Source organism: Tympanuchus pallidicinctus, unplaced genomic scaffold, assembly GCF_026119805.1.
Source record: "Tympanuchus pallidicinctus isolate F22 unplaced genomic scaffold, pur_lepc_1.0 scaffold1, whole genome shotgun sequence".
NCBI classification, from domain to species: Eukaryota; Metazoa; Chordata; class Aves; order Galliformes; family Phasianidae; genus Tympanuchus; species Tympanuchus pallidicinctus.
Window position 1 is genome coordinate 33,174,393 of NW_026294618.1, and position 14,502 is coordinate 33,188,894.

The following is a 14,502-nucleotide window of genomic DNA, read 5'->3' on the forward strand; positions in this document are numbered from 1 at the left end:
CTGGCAATGCTTAAAATATGCAGAGAAATTAATGACCCCTGCTTCCCTGACCAGTGTCTCTCAGGCACCGTGGAACAATTGCCGTCTGTGCTTACATGTGCTGTCCAGCACGGGGCTGCCAGCTCTGTTTGTTGTGAGAGTCACGTCGCTTCAGGAATTTATACGCCAGCATTTAGGAAATGGCAAAATAAAACGAGCTCACTTAGGAATACAAATGAATATTGTAAGCACACACACATTTGGGTTCTCTGTTGAGCAGACTCAAAATGAAAAGATTTTGAAAGGAAGTTTTCTTCAGCCGGTCTTGGATACTCATTGCAAGTGAGAAAGTAGTTAAAATTTGATTACTGTCTCTCATTTCCTGTTAGTGCAAGAGATAAAAACCGTGCTTCCAATATGGCCTTTATATATCCCAGATTGTTTTATGCAAGTATAAATTACAGTTTATACTCAAAGACGCAAAGAAATATGGACTGTGTATTTCCCATTGAAGTCTGTAGAAATTACTTTGCTGAAGGTGCCATGCGCTTACTTCAGTCGGGCCTTTCGTCTGCAGATGGAGTATTGTATTTCCATTTGCAAAATATGGGTCATTCGTTTTGTCCTCATGTGCAACTTCTCCTGTTGTCTATGGGAAACGTGGGAGCTGATCAAGGGTAAGATGCCCGTGTAAACCAATATACTGGAACAATTTGTTAGGCATGACAGCCTGAAGCTGGTGAAAACATCAGTTTCCAACATTTGCTCTTTTCTCTCGTCTCGAAAAGCAGCATGGAGCAAGGCATGAGCATCTGAAGAGAAATATGGAAATTAATTAAGAGATGTCAGTCTCATGCTGCACGCCTTGATCCTGTTCACATTTAAGCCAGTGCAAATTTTGCTATTAACTTCAAAGTGATAGCAGTGACATCACTCATTGATCATGAGAGTTATTTCATATATAATCAAATAATCACATCAAGGGCTCAGTCGTCCTGCAAGCTGTTAAAAAACTGTTGCAGATTGAAGCCTTTCTGTCTGCAGAAGTGTGTTCAAAGGGGCTCTTACAAAGTATAGAAAAATGTGCAGAGGGATCAGTGCTGTTCGAAACCTCAGTACCCATATGGGAGGAAAAAACCCAAACCACTCTTGATGACTGTTGTGGAGAGGAGGCATTGCCTAGTGTTGAAATGTCATCCAGTGCATTCAAGTGACATGCACAATAGCCACTTAAAAGATTTCTCATTTCCTTCTAATGCCAACCATTTGTAGCTCTCAAGAGCTCTTAACAGTGAAGCTTAAAAAACTGAGAACAGGAATAGCCATGAATTTTAGCAAGGAACGTGGCCATAAATGCAATGTGGCAATTAAAGCTGAAGCGTAGCTGCAGGTTCTGAAGTTGATCCTGCTGGGTAGAGCCCCAGATTATAAGGTAAAATTCTGTCTCTGCTGACATCAGTGAGAGGCCTTTGTTGACCTGTGTAAAACTGGATTTTGCCACTGTAGTTACTGGTTTCTCTTTTAAATGTGGCTTGTGTATACTTAAACATTTTTACTTCAGATTGTTAAAATATAAGGCTTTAAATACATGTATAACGATTTCAAGCTATTAATGGTAAAATTAAAAGGGATAAGATATCCATACTTTTGTTTTTGCATGTCTTATTTCAGATTCATATCATCTGTAAATGTCAGTGGGGAAAAAGACATCAAATAAAAAAGAAACAAAACGTCTGCCACATCCACTTTGGCTGAGGCACTGCATTAGATAGTATTTCAGTACTGAACTTGCAAATATGTGAAATATGAGATTATGATAATAAATATTTAGCCATATTCTTGGTTATGTTTTTTTAAAGGTTAACAGTTTCATACTGAATGAAAAGCAAACAAACAGTGGTGAATTAAGAAGGTTCTTTAAACTGCATTCTCTGTTCATGCCTACTGTGATAATACTTTTTTACATGACTATGCACTTAAAATCCTTTCCACTATACGCATCTGATAAAAGAAGAGCGTTCTTTTAGGCTCATAGGAAACTGAAGTATGTGGAATTGTTTGGGGTTTTTTGTTTTTTGTCTCTGTTTTTTTGCAAGGAAAAAAAAAAGTCTAGCATTGTTAAATTGGGATTAGCAATGAAATAGTTCACCTAAGTATAATTTCAGATTAAAATATAATTTTTAATGCTTTCACTGTTGTGTTACTGCACATCTTATTTTGCTCCATTGCTTATGAACCGTAGTCCTCAAATCCCGAGGGCCTGATTTAAAGGAGACTGTGTTACAGTAGCTGAACTTGACATAGCATCTCACCTACCAGGTCTTTTCCATCATGCAGCTTCTCCACTAGATTACAAGTAATCTGTTTGGTGTTTTAAACTGCTGCAGCAGCTTAAACCCATTGCAAATCTTATTTCAGTTTTGTACTTGTGTCCCTCAAGCTGAGCTGCAAGATTGGAAGCTGTCACGTTGCTGGCCATTTCAAGGTTTGTGTACATTAGCAGACACAGGCTACAGCAGTGTTTCTCAGACTTTTTGAAAATGAATCCTCCCTTTTCCTCATTTGTGTAAATGCTGAATTGCCTTAATGCTGTGCTCTGTGCTGCTAACATTTCAATTGCTCTTGAACAGAGGGAGCACCAAGTTGCTGTAATTCTTAGCTGCAGGAGAGAAAGCTGCTACTGCCAGCAGATATAAGCAGTTAAAAGTTCCTTCAAGGGGATGAACGTCTGCAGTCAGTAATTATAGCTGCTTCTCACTCTCTCGACTTAAAGAAAGGGCATTTGCTCACATCTAACACTGGCTTTTCTATATTTTTCCAATCCTCTATAAACTCTATGGAAGAAGTTGCTCTGCTTCATAATTCAGTCCATCGAGCAAGATCCTATTAAGAGCTTTCACTTTCGACAAATCCTGGGAACATTATTGTGCAAAGGCAGATGCATGCATGGTTGGTTTGACAAACCCTCACAGCCCAGCAACCTATGCCTTTCACACATCCTTCTTTGCCAACGAGAGTTCTCCATGCTTGGCATGCTTTAGACTTTCCACAGAACTGGAGAAACAACATGGTTTGCTTTCACCCCAAAGTTATTTGAACTGCAAACCCTCATCTGGTATGAATATTCTACTTTGTGTACAGAAAGCTGTAATAAATTTTTCTCTGCATGAAGGTACACTGAAGATCTTCATTCAGAAAAAAAAGTGAGGTAAAAATTTGTGTAAAATATTTTTAGTGGCCTAGCAAAGACTGAGCTCAGAAAACTCAGTGGGGAAAAAGTAAGTGTGCTCATTTATTAAAATTATGCAGATCTGTAAAATCTCTTGTTAATTCTGTCAGCATATCTTCTTCACATTGGCAAGAATATTAGCTTTGCATTTCAGGTTTTTGCTTGGTTATTTTTAGTTCTTCTGAAGCCTGGGAAATAAGAAATATAACCGCTTTGAACAGTCTGAAAGAGCCAACTCTAGCAGGGCCTCTGAATCTGATTAGATAAAACAACAAAGAGGTTCTGTTAGGGCAAAGGCAGGAAGAACTAAGGTGGGTGGCAATATCTGTCATAACTCAGGGGAAATGTAGCCTCAAAGCACTCAAAAGTGGGTGAAAAAAATAACATAAGCAGTAGACAACTTTCCCACATCTTAGGTCACTCTACAAATGCAGTTGGAAGAATTTTCTTTGCACTCAACTTTTTTTTTGTATTTTTAAAGTACAATAAACAGCAGATGCATGTGTGTTTATCTTTAAAAAATCTTATTTAGGGGAACACCATCTCTGCAGATAAGTGTTCGAAAAGGCTCAGCATGGCAAGTGCAATTTCATTTGTCAGTACAGACACAGGATAAAATCTTAAGTGATGGGTTTGCAATTTAGACACTTCCCTTGAAAGAAAGGTAGCCTTAGGATTACCGGAGTAGTTTTCTCCCCAAAATGCAGCTAGCAATAACATTGTGTTTTGCCCTACTGATTGAAAAAGGATCAAACAGTTGTGTTTAGTGCACCTGGGAGGTCTTCACGTTTTTTTGGGGGGTTGATTTAAAAATGATCTGTTATTAGAGTGGTGGGAACTTGGAACACCCACTTTGCCAAATAACTTATTTTCCTGCTTTCTGCACAGGATGGCTGTTTTAGGTCAGAGTTTCTGCTGAAACGAACAGATAAAAAGAAAGATTTGTGTAGCTTCTCAGGAAGATCACTGAATGTTTTTGACATCATTATGTATCTACAATGTTAAGATTTGTCCCTGTCAGAACTGTGACTGTTTCTTATTTGAAGCCAGCAGCTACACATGCCCACACGAGTGATGCCTGCACTGAGGCACAGGCTGCTTTTGTGAATGCTTTCTCCAGCTGATTCTTTACCTACCTGATGCTACTGGCATGTCTCCCATAACTACAGGTTTGTCTTCCGTAAACAGACTTAGAGCACAGCAGCAGGTGTGTACGTACACGACAATTCATGCTAATCCGAAACCAGCAGTTCTGCCCTGCCTGGGAACGTGGCTGGAAGAGCTGCCTCCATGCACAATTGGGCACCAGCAGCATGGCAGCCAGACTAAACCTGGCCACAAAAAAGTAGCTGCTGGATTGCCAGTGGGATCATAGAATTATAAAATCATAGAATATCCTTCTTTGGAAGGAACACACAAGGATCATCAAGCCCAACTCCCGGCTCCACACAGCACCACCCAAAATTCAAACCCATGCCTGAGAGCATTGCCCACACGGTCCTTGAACTCCGGCAGCTTGGTGCTGTGCGCACTTTCCTGGGGACACTGTTCCATGCCACCGCCCTCTGGTGCAGATCCTGTCCCCAACCCCCAGCTGCCCCTCCCTGACAGCTCCATGCCGTTCTCTCGAGCCTGTGGCTGTCACACAGAGCAGAGCTCAACGCTGCCCCTCCGCTCCCTGTGAGGATCTGCAGCCACCATGAGGGCTCCTCTCAGCTCCTCTGCTCTGGGCTGAGGAAACGCAGGGACCTCAGCCATTCCTTAGACACCTTGCTCTCAAACCCTTTGCCATTTTTGTACCCTCCTTTGGAAACTCCTTTGGATAGCTTTATGTCTTTCTTATATTGTGCCCAGAGCTGCACACGGTGTTCAACGTGAGGCCACGCAGCACATAGTAGATCAACTTTGTGCTTTCCATAATTCCCATAATACTACATAGGAAATGTCTCACTTTAAGGGCTGAATTTCAAGGTAATTAGAGCTTGAATACTTAGCACCTTTCACAGCCCAAGGCCAGGCTAAGGATTTCAGCACGCTTGCATGGCTTTTAGTACTTCAAGCGTTGCAGGTCAAGCCTGATGCCATCTGCTATTGAATCTTGCAGCTCTGCTAGATTGTTTGTGGTTTCTAGAAAAAATATTTTGTTGCAATTCTATTGAGGTAATTTCATTAAACAGCAAGTTACCAGGCAAGATTCTCTTCTGCCTTGGAAGGTCATTACTTTGTTAATGGATCACTTGCTTTGCTGTATGCTAGCCTACATTTTTAGAAAGAAAATTTGGAATGAGTATTTGCCAGGGGTTTGATTTAACTATTTAACCAATAATGTATTCCGCAGTTTTCCTGCATGTCTGTTATAAACAGCATTCCTGTGAACCAAAGGGCTTGTTAGCAGTGTTTCTATGTTATTTTCAGCAGGCTAGTGGTAGTCGTAGCGTGCCTTTGTACAGGAAGGGTGAAATGTAAAATTTATTCCAATGACCTTTTTTTTTTTTTTTTTTTTTTTTTTTGGTAAAGAAGGCTTTAGGTAGGGATATGACCTGTCATTACTTAGAGATTTTCAGCAGCTGAACATCTGATGTCTGTCTGCCACCCACCAAGTACCAAAATGCCACGAAGAGATCAGCTTGTCGATCTACCAAAATAGGCCTTAATGCTTAGCCTCAAAGACTCATGACACCTGCCTTCCTATGTCTTCTCTTCCTCTCCATTTCTATCTCACTAATTAGCTATTAGCTCCTAAGGTGCCAGAAATAAACACTAGCAGCCCAAAGGTTCAAACAGTATATATTAAGACCTGTGAAAACTGCCTTTTCCAAGCATTTGTCTTGAAAGTAATACCTAGCTTAAGGATTTAAAATCTAGTAAAGTTTTTTGTTGTTTCAGGCTTGCGGGAAGTGGTCATTTTCTTAATGTGATAAGAAACTAAAACGTTTTCAAAGAAAAGAAATTCAGATGTGTGGACTACATGTATTAGTAAGACTGGAAGCTGCTGTTACGTGAGTCCCTTAATTACGACAAACCTTCTCTGTTCAGCAGCTATGTTTACTTAATAGCACATTAAGCTTTGGTTTTTACATGTATACTGAAATTATTTACGTGTCACTGTTTTCTTGCAGTCTAATAATATTTGATTTGATTTATTTTAAGTTTAGATAAGCTTGGACTTTTGTTCATTTCCTCCATGCTGAGGGATGAAATAGCCCGATACTAAAGCCTTTTAAGATTTGACAATACTGTTCAAGCTTGGCATCTGCAACTAATAATAAAGACTATGCAACTTTGAATGAAAATATGTCTAATTATCATGGCAACGGGAAGATGGTTGACTCATCTTCAGCAGTTTGGATTACATGTGTGGGATTGTGTTTTGGATGGAGCAATCCAGAATAGCAACACTCCATCAAAAACACAATCATGCACCTGTATTCCAAATGGCTGAGTAAGGCAAAACACATGTCATAGGAACACTGTGAATCAAATTAAAAAAAAAAAAAAAAAGAAAAGAAAAAAAAAAAAAAAAAAGAAAGCTGGAAGAGAAATAAAGACAAGTACCATAACGTTGGTGTGTGTGAAGACTTGTTTCTCTAAGGCTCCCTGAGTGATTTATTTATTGCTAAACCTCTGTTCACAAGCCATGTTTGATTTTGCTTGATGCTGATATAGACACTGCAACCGGATCTTAAGGAAAGGGCTGCCAGCAACTGTTTGATCCTGATAAATTACAATAGCAGGCACGGTTTACAATGAGAAACTATTGCTGCTCCTGGCCCTCACGTGTGATGAGATTTGAAATGTGGTAGACTAAAATTCTCCTTACCCTGTGGCCCCCTTGGACTGCTTACAGAGGAGTGCAAGAGAACCACTGAGCAGAAGAAAATCACATTCACAGCAAGCGTCAGCCCCAGCTTTATATCAAAGGTGAGCATGTGCATCTATGTGTATCTGTGCGTGCTTGAGGTGAAAGAGACGTGGGGAAAAGAGATACAAGGAGGGTGCATAATTCACATGTTTGGAAACTTCTGTGTTAAATGAGCAGTCCATTCCCCTGGTTTCTTCTGCATAAGCACACACACACCAGCATTTATGCCTGTTCTGCATATGTGTTGTGAATATTGAAGTATTCTCTTTGGAAAGTTAATTGATGACTGGATGCTTATTTGATCTCACTGTGTCAAGTTCATAATGTAATAAGCTATTAAAAAAAAACCAAACACTCAATGGCTGAACAGGGAAAGAGGTGCAAATTCAGGAGGGGATGTGAAGTGATATGAATTAGACCCTCTGTGTATTTTCTTTGCAGTAGCATTCCAAGACACCTGCCCCTGATTTCAGCAATATATACAAGCCACCGTCCACACCCAGAAGAGTAATGCCATATTTCTTCTGATATTACATTGCCTGGAAGCTTTTGATAATCCCCTCAGATGCCTTCCTGCCTTTTTAGGGAACTAAGTGTCTGATTAGATTAGCATACACAATCTTACTGCTGTGCTAAAATTCATCTCTTCTGGAACTCAACTGTTAATCCAAAAAAAGAGATAGATTAAGGAGTGGACTGAAATGAAAGTGAAATTGGAAGGAAATGAAGTATAAGAAAAAGTTATAAACAGCATGTTTAGAAACTTTTGTGTTCTTTGAGGAACTTATATTTCTGGTTCCTCCTATAGGAAAGCATACAGAGGCAAAAGTGACAATTTCATACTTCTGTCAGTAAAATGCCTAGAAAAATTGTACCATGAGAGTGGCTTTAGAAAGTTTCTGTCACAGTGCCAAAGTCAATGGCTCTGACAAATAGCTTCCTAGACTTCTGAAAGACTAATGCATACTCTCCTAACTCCAGTCTTCAGGATGGGTTAAATGAACCAAGTCTGTATGGTAGCTCTTGCCTGACCTCATCTTCTGTTGCTTGTCTCATCCAGCTGCTGTCATGCTCACAGAGGACATGTCCGGAGAGGATCAAGAGATTTCATCTATTCACAACAAAATTCTCCCTTGCCCTAATGGGTACATGCACTTCTATTCTATGCGCTCACACACAGAAAACGGAAACTGTCTTGAATTCTCCTTTGTGGGAACATCCTCAGATGAAACTTCTCCATGCTATTTGCCTTGAATAGTCTTCAACAAAGCCGTGCCATTTCTTGGTTTCTGCCCCTTCACTTCCCAATTGAATATATACATATATTCCACTATTCCTTTTTTTTTTTTGTATGAAGAAATACACCTAAACATGCACATATGACCTTTACTCCCCCCAGCTTTTGCATAGGATCAGAATCTCCCATGCTGTCTGTTGGAGAAGAGCAGGCAGAACTGCTGGAGTATTTGAAATGTGAGTGCATGCGCATGAATGTACATCAGAGCAGTGACATGCGTTCATATATAGGTACACCCCTGTCTCAAGAAGTGATTGATTTACTCAAGGAGAGTGAACCTGGAGTGGTGAGAACCAAGTTGTAACTCATGGAGCACATAAGTTTGTGTGGAAAACCTTGGAGAAGGTCTGGGAATGGAATATAGGTCTAGAAAGCAAAGGGGAATGAGGACAAGAGAGATTTATGTTCCTGTATTTCTGTATCAAGACCAACATTTTATGCCTTCTGTGTATGAAGGGGCAGACGAACTGAAAAACAGAAGCAAAGAACCATGGTTCAAGAGGTTCCCACTTGTACTAACTGTTCTGCAGGAAACTTGGATGCCGAAAGTTAGGTTGGAGAGTTACAGGCTAGATGCCAAGGTTATACACTTATTAAGGGAGCATATAATAGAAATTAAAAATAGAAATGTCAAGTGGATCATATAAGAAAAAAAAAAAGTTGAAGACAAAATGTTCTGAAGGAGGAATCAGCTTGAAATGTATAGTCAGGGAATTAAAAAGTGTCCTGAATATTCAAAATTAGGACACTCAATTGAAAATGCCTTGCATGGGTCTGTTTTTTCAGAGCATGACCTTCAAGTTGTCAGAAATTAACAGGCTTAAAGAATTTTTTCAGCAAGTAACTGTTAAACTGAGGCATTTTTCTCCGCCTCTCCTGCAAATGTGTTCCAGAAGTTTGTCCCCCACTCTTGCACCAGGGAAGTGTTGAAGTTTTGTGCTAGCGTGTAACTGAACAGCAGGGGAAGTGCTCTTCTTCCTCCCTGCGGATCTGAGTCCCTCTCACATCCCGTGGAGGAGGAACAAGTGTCACCATCCTCTTCCTGCACTGCTGTGGAGTGGGATCAGAATCCACACAGGTCTGGGGGGTTTCCAGAGCATGCAGAGTGAAGACCGTCACGCTATGTTGCTTCATCTCCTGTCAATCAGGAATACTGTGGGACTGAGACTGGGAACTGGTTTAACCATGATCTGCTTTCTAGGAAAGCAGCCACAAAGACATCACTTCCCCTAGTAACTGGTTCTCATCAGTAACAATGATTAATCCTTTTGTTAAAAGCCCACTGAATTCATCACTTAAATGTGTTTGGCTTGAGCCTCCAACTTGTTAAACCATTCCCTGTTAGATTAAAGAGCCCTGGAGTATGCTCCACCTCATCTCTACGGCAGTACTACCAGCAAAACCACTTCTTAATCTTCTTTTTGACAGTTGTGACTTGAAACAAGCTTCATAAAAACTACAGAAAGATACTCAATTCTGTTCAGCATTTGAAAACAGTGCCTAGGATAATTTAACAGCAGGGTGTGCAAGTGGCTGGGGTTTGCAGTTCCACCTGTTGGTTCTGACTCCCGCTAGCAAGCACAGATGAGAAAGCAAACGACCAGAGACAGTACAGTCAACCACATGTGGGCTCCCAAATGCCAGCTTCGCCTCAGCTGGGTTGGCGTGGCTGTGTGGGGTTTCATAAGTAGCAGAAGAGAAATTTCAGGCATCCCTGCTGCCTGCTCTGTCCGATAGGCTGCAGCCTACCTCAAGCAGTTCAGGTTTCATTGCGGGTTGTGTTTACTGAGTTGTCAGAGATAAGCCCGGCCCTGCAGGCAAATGTTAGCAGGAGGAACAGAAATGCCAGCAGCGAGCACATATGGCACTGTTTGTACTCTTAAGTTTGAAAGAACTAAACAAGTTAACAAATACAGATGTTTAAAATCAGTAAGAGTGTTTAATGAAAACAAACAAAATACTGTAGTCTATAAAGCAAAACCTGTTTTTCTTTTGCTCCTTTTGACCAGCTGGGATTAGTGTTTTTTTGAGCCTATGCCCTCCTTTGACATATGGGACGTTTTTGAGGGACATTAGTCTGAGCAGATGCTGGGTGGTGCTGGGGTGGATGCCTCTGATTTTTGGTTAGTTAATAAATCAGCTTTTACAACCATGTGTATCCTATGATTTAACACATGCGTAACAATAATACTGGATTAGGAAGAACAAATTGTTTCTCTGCGAAGGATATTTTATTTCTTAGTACTATTGCATACAATACGAGCTTTTCTGTAAAATAAACAAAGGATTCATGCTATTTTTTCATTTAGCCGGTGCCCTTCATCCCTGTGGGTCAAACTGTGCTCAGAATTGCATTAGTACAAATGCAGAGTACCTCCGCTGAGTTCAGTAAAACTCTTTCCATTCACTTCAAAGGGCACTGCTTCAGACCTTATGGAGGCTGCTTGCTTTAGGCATCGGCAGCCACTTCCTGCCTAGTAAACTGCCTAAGCGACGTTCCTTCAATTAAAATACTTGCGTAATGCTTTACCTAGTCAGAAGGTTAAATACAGTGTCATGTCAGTTTCCTACAGAAAACTTGTTTTTCTTATGAGCCTTGCTCTGTTGTTTCAGCGAGAAAAACTTGCTTTTTAATCTTCAGGCTTCCACTTCAGATACGTGCAAAGCTACCAGAATACATGACATCATCCTTGGCTTCAGCTTTTGAAAGAGAAATGGTGTTAAAAATGTGAAATTCTGGTAGCAGTGTCACACCCGAAGTTGAAGTTTAAAGCAAAACTGACAATAAAATCAACTGTCAGGAAATGGACTATTTTTTAAATTAGACGTCTATCGTGTCAGCCTTGAGTTAATCTCTGGAGCCAGCTCAAGGATGGATGAGGTAATATTTGCACATGTTATGGATAAGATAGAATGAAAATGGACTTTTTTTTCCTTTTGGCTAATGTGCTACAGAGATTATGAGCCTGATGGTTGGAATCAGTACGAGCTGCCATTGAGGGGTTATGTGTGAAGCAGCAGATTAGAATGGTTTTAATATGTTGCATGATGGCCTCTGAAAGTCTAAGGCAATGCGCAAAGTGTTATGCATAGGGCATTTGCAGGAGGCAAGAAGATAAGTGATAAGTGGAGGGTTGACATAATTCTGGAAAAAGCTCTCAGAGCCAACACATTGAGTGGATAAGTTTAAGGACCTAGTCTCATTGCTTTAGTTATGAGTGTCAGAGACTTGAGGCTGCAGCAAGGAGCCAGAACTTGGTGACTGAGCCAGCAAAAAGATAGCTGCATTTAAGTTATCGCGCAAGAAAGAAAATGAAACACTGAATCATAAGCTGCTAAAATAACAACCACTTTTGCTATTAAGGAAAGTATCTGAGAATTTGTTTTTGTCTGTATTAATAGTATTTAAAATGCATGTGGATTACAGCTGGGGAAGGGATTCCATGTTTTCCTATTCTGTGTGCTTTTTGCGAAAGTTTTTCTTAGCCTTGTCCAAGCAGTTCTTTACAGCACACTTCTGGCAAAGGCCAGCATTTGATCAGCATTTGCATCAAATTGTCTGTGCAGAAACTCTGAGAAGCGAAGCTTAGAGAGCATGGGTCTCAGGTGGATTTTAACTATCCTCTTCCTCCTTTTTCACCCATCTCCATGGTCTTCTGCATAATCTTGGTTGCTAAGTTCCATTCACCCTTTCCAGGAACCTGCCCAGGGCTCCATGCTACATCCTTCTCCATAACACTCTCCAGAGACCACTGTCATTGCTTGGAGTTTGTGGAAGGCCCCTTGGATGCACCAAAGCCTTTCAGGGTCACTTTGTGTTTTCTGGCTCCTCCTGCTGGGGCTCCAAGTGGGCACTTACATGCCCCTGGAAGCTATAAAAAGCTGGTCCTTTAATCTATGTCTCCACATCACTGGTGCCATTTTGTAGGAGAAGAGTCAGAAAAAAACTACAGGGTAAATTTCCACAAACCCAAAAGCAACAAAGTGAGTTTTATTGCACCTTTTGTGTCCGTTTCTCTCAAGAGGGAAAACTGAAGTACGTAAGAGGAGTCAGGGAGAAAAAGCACACATTCCCTCCGGAGCTGAGTGTCAGCGAAGTGAAAGAATATGCATTGCTTTCTGAATCAAAGAAGCAAAAGTCTGTTCAAGAGCCATCTCTGTTTCTCTTGAGAGAGGTGCAGACAACAGGCAAATTTAAGCCTGTAATGTCAGGTTTGCTATTGCGGGAGCTGAACTTTCTTCCAGATGTTTTTGCCATGGGCAGTTGTGAGTTCATTACAATCTTCTGGAAGCTCCATGGTCAGGGAAGTGGCAATCTTTGTTTTCAAATGACCATTACAGATACAGCATTTATATGGGTGGTGTTGTGTTCTGGTCCATGGAAAACATATCTGATGCTCTGATGTACTCCTCAGAACAAGGCACAGCAATACCAACATTGATGTTCTTGTTCATCCTGCCCTACTAGCTTCATTTGAACTTATCAACTGAAAAATAAATTAGAAGAGTTTGCTTTTAAAGTTACTTGCAAGATTATTACCATTATCACAAGAGATGGCCAAAACTCCCCAGACAGATGAGGAAAAGTGAGAGTTAGTCCAGACAATGACGTGAATGTGGTCCACATTTTAGCATCAAGAACATGAATCCTACCAATTATAAATCTGCTCTCTATCTGAGTAAAGGATGAGGAGCAAAGACGTTGTACTGCCTAGAAAATGCCAGAGGATGCTCACGTGAGAAGCAGCAAAGGAGAGAGGACTTAATGCCAGCCCTGGCTGCCTCTGCAACCCAGACAAAGAGCTCAGCTTTCCCTGGAGAAGGCCACATTGAAACTTCTTAGAGGACCACACAGAATAGAACACAACGCAGACCATTTTCACAGCTGGCCGATACTCTGCAAATGGGTAGAAAAGTAAAATCATAAATAAAAAGGGCCAGTGGTTGTGAAGTTGTTGGATTTTTCAATAGAATGTAAAATGAATACACAATATTCACTACTTTCGAAATAGAGTCATTGGAGAAAATGTGGGTTTGGAGAGGAATGGAAATGAAAAAGTTGTTTTTTTTAATTGCTCCTTTCTACTTCTATTTTCTTAGGAGTCTTGGTCTGCCTTTTTTTTTTTTTTCTTCTTTTTTTTTCCCATGCATTCATTTTAACTTGTAGAAAGCTGTTTACATGTTATTTATGCTGTATGCATCTCTCTGAAGAAAGTTACACAAGATATATGTTAGTCTAGTCAGGTGTTTATAACTGCAAATGTTACTTTTGTAGTTTGCCAAATGGAAAATATACCCAACGGCATCTTCTTGAACCTGTAAGAAAACTATTTTCCAGAACAGCCATCAAGCACATCATGAAAGGAAATGGTAGAACAATTCCACTGACAATAGCATGAGAAATATTAAGAACCAGATGTGAAACAATGCAAACATTAGTGAAAAGAATACTTTCCATCTAACTGAGCATGACAAATCTTCAGAAAACACATTGATACTGATTGGATGTGCAATGAAAATAAGCATGTGATGCTCAGACTGGAACTGCAGGCTGAAATTGTTCTGGATGAGCTTGTGAATGGCATGTCTTCTGTATTAACACCAACCAAATGCCACTCATCCCTTCCACAAAGTTTAAGATTTTCTAACACATCTAGAAAGCTTCCCATAAGGAAGTAGAGATGGCCATCCAGTGGGAGAAAGGTGTTGCTAAGCCCACAGCTACTCTCTGCTCCACAGCCAAATTATGGAGAGCCTGATTCCGAATTTTGGCACGTATATACTGCAGACAAAAAGGAATCAATTCAGTGCTTCAAACTTTGGTTCCTTCCACTCTTAGTGATGCTGTGGGATGTTCTCACAGGTGGATGGATACTGGAGGGCTAGAATAGGCTATCTAGGCAGGAGGGGATGTGGAGTATGGTGGGTCCTGCACTGCAGGGACCTTCAGGGATGTCTCAGACACGTGGGGGCATTTTGAAGGTCTCTAAGACCTATTTTAGGCAGTTAAATCATGCCTTGGGTATCTCATATTAGGAAAATGCTGCCAGCTTGGATGTGAATTCAAACGGCAATGCTTCACTATGGGTTGTGGATAAAGGTAGAGAACTATGTAACCCTTGTTTTTCAGAAACA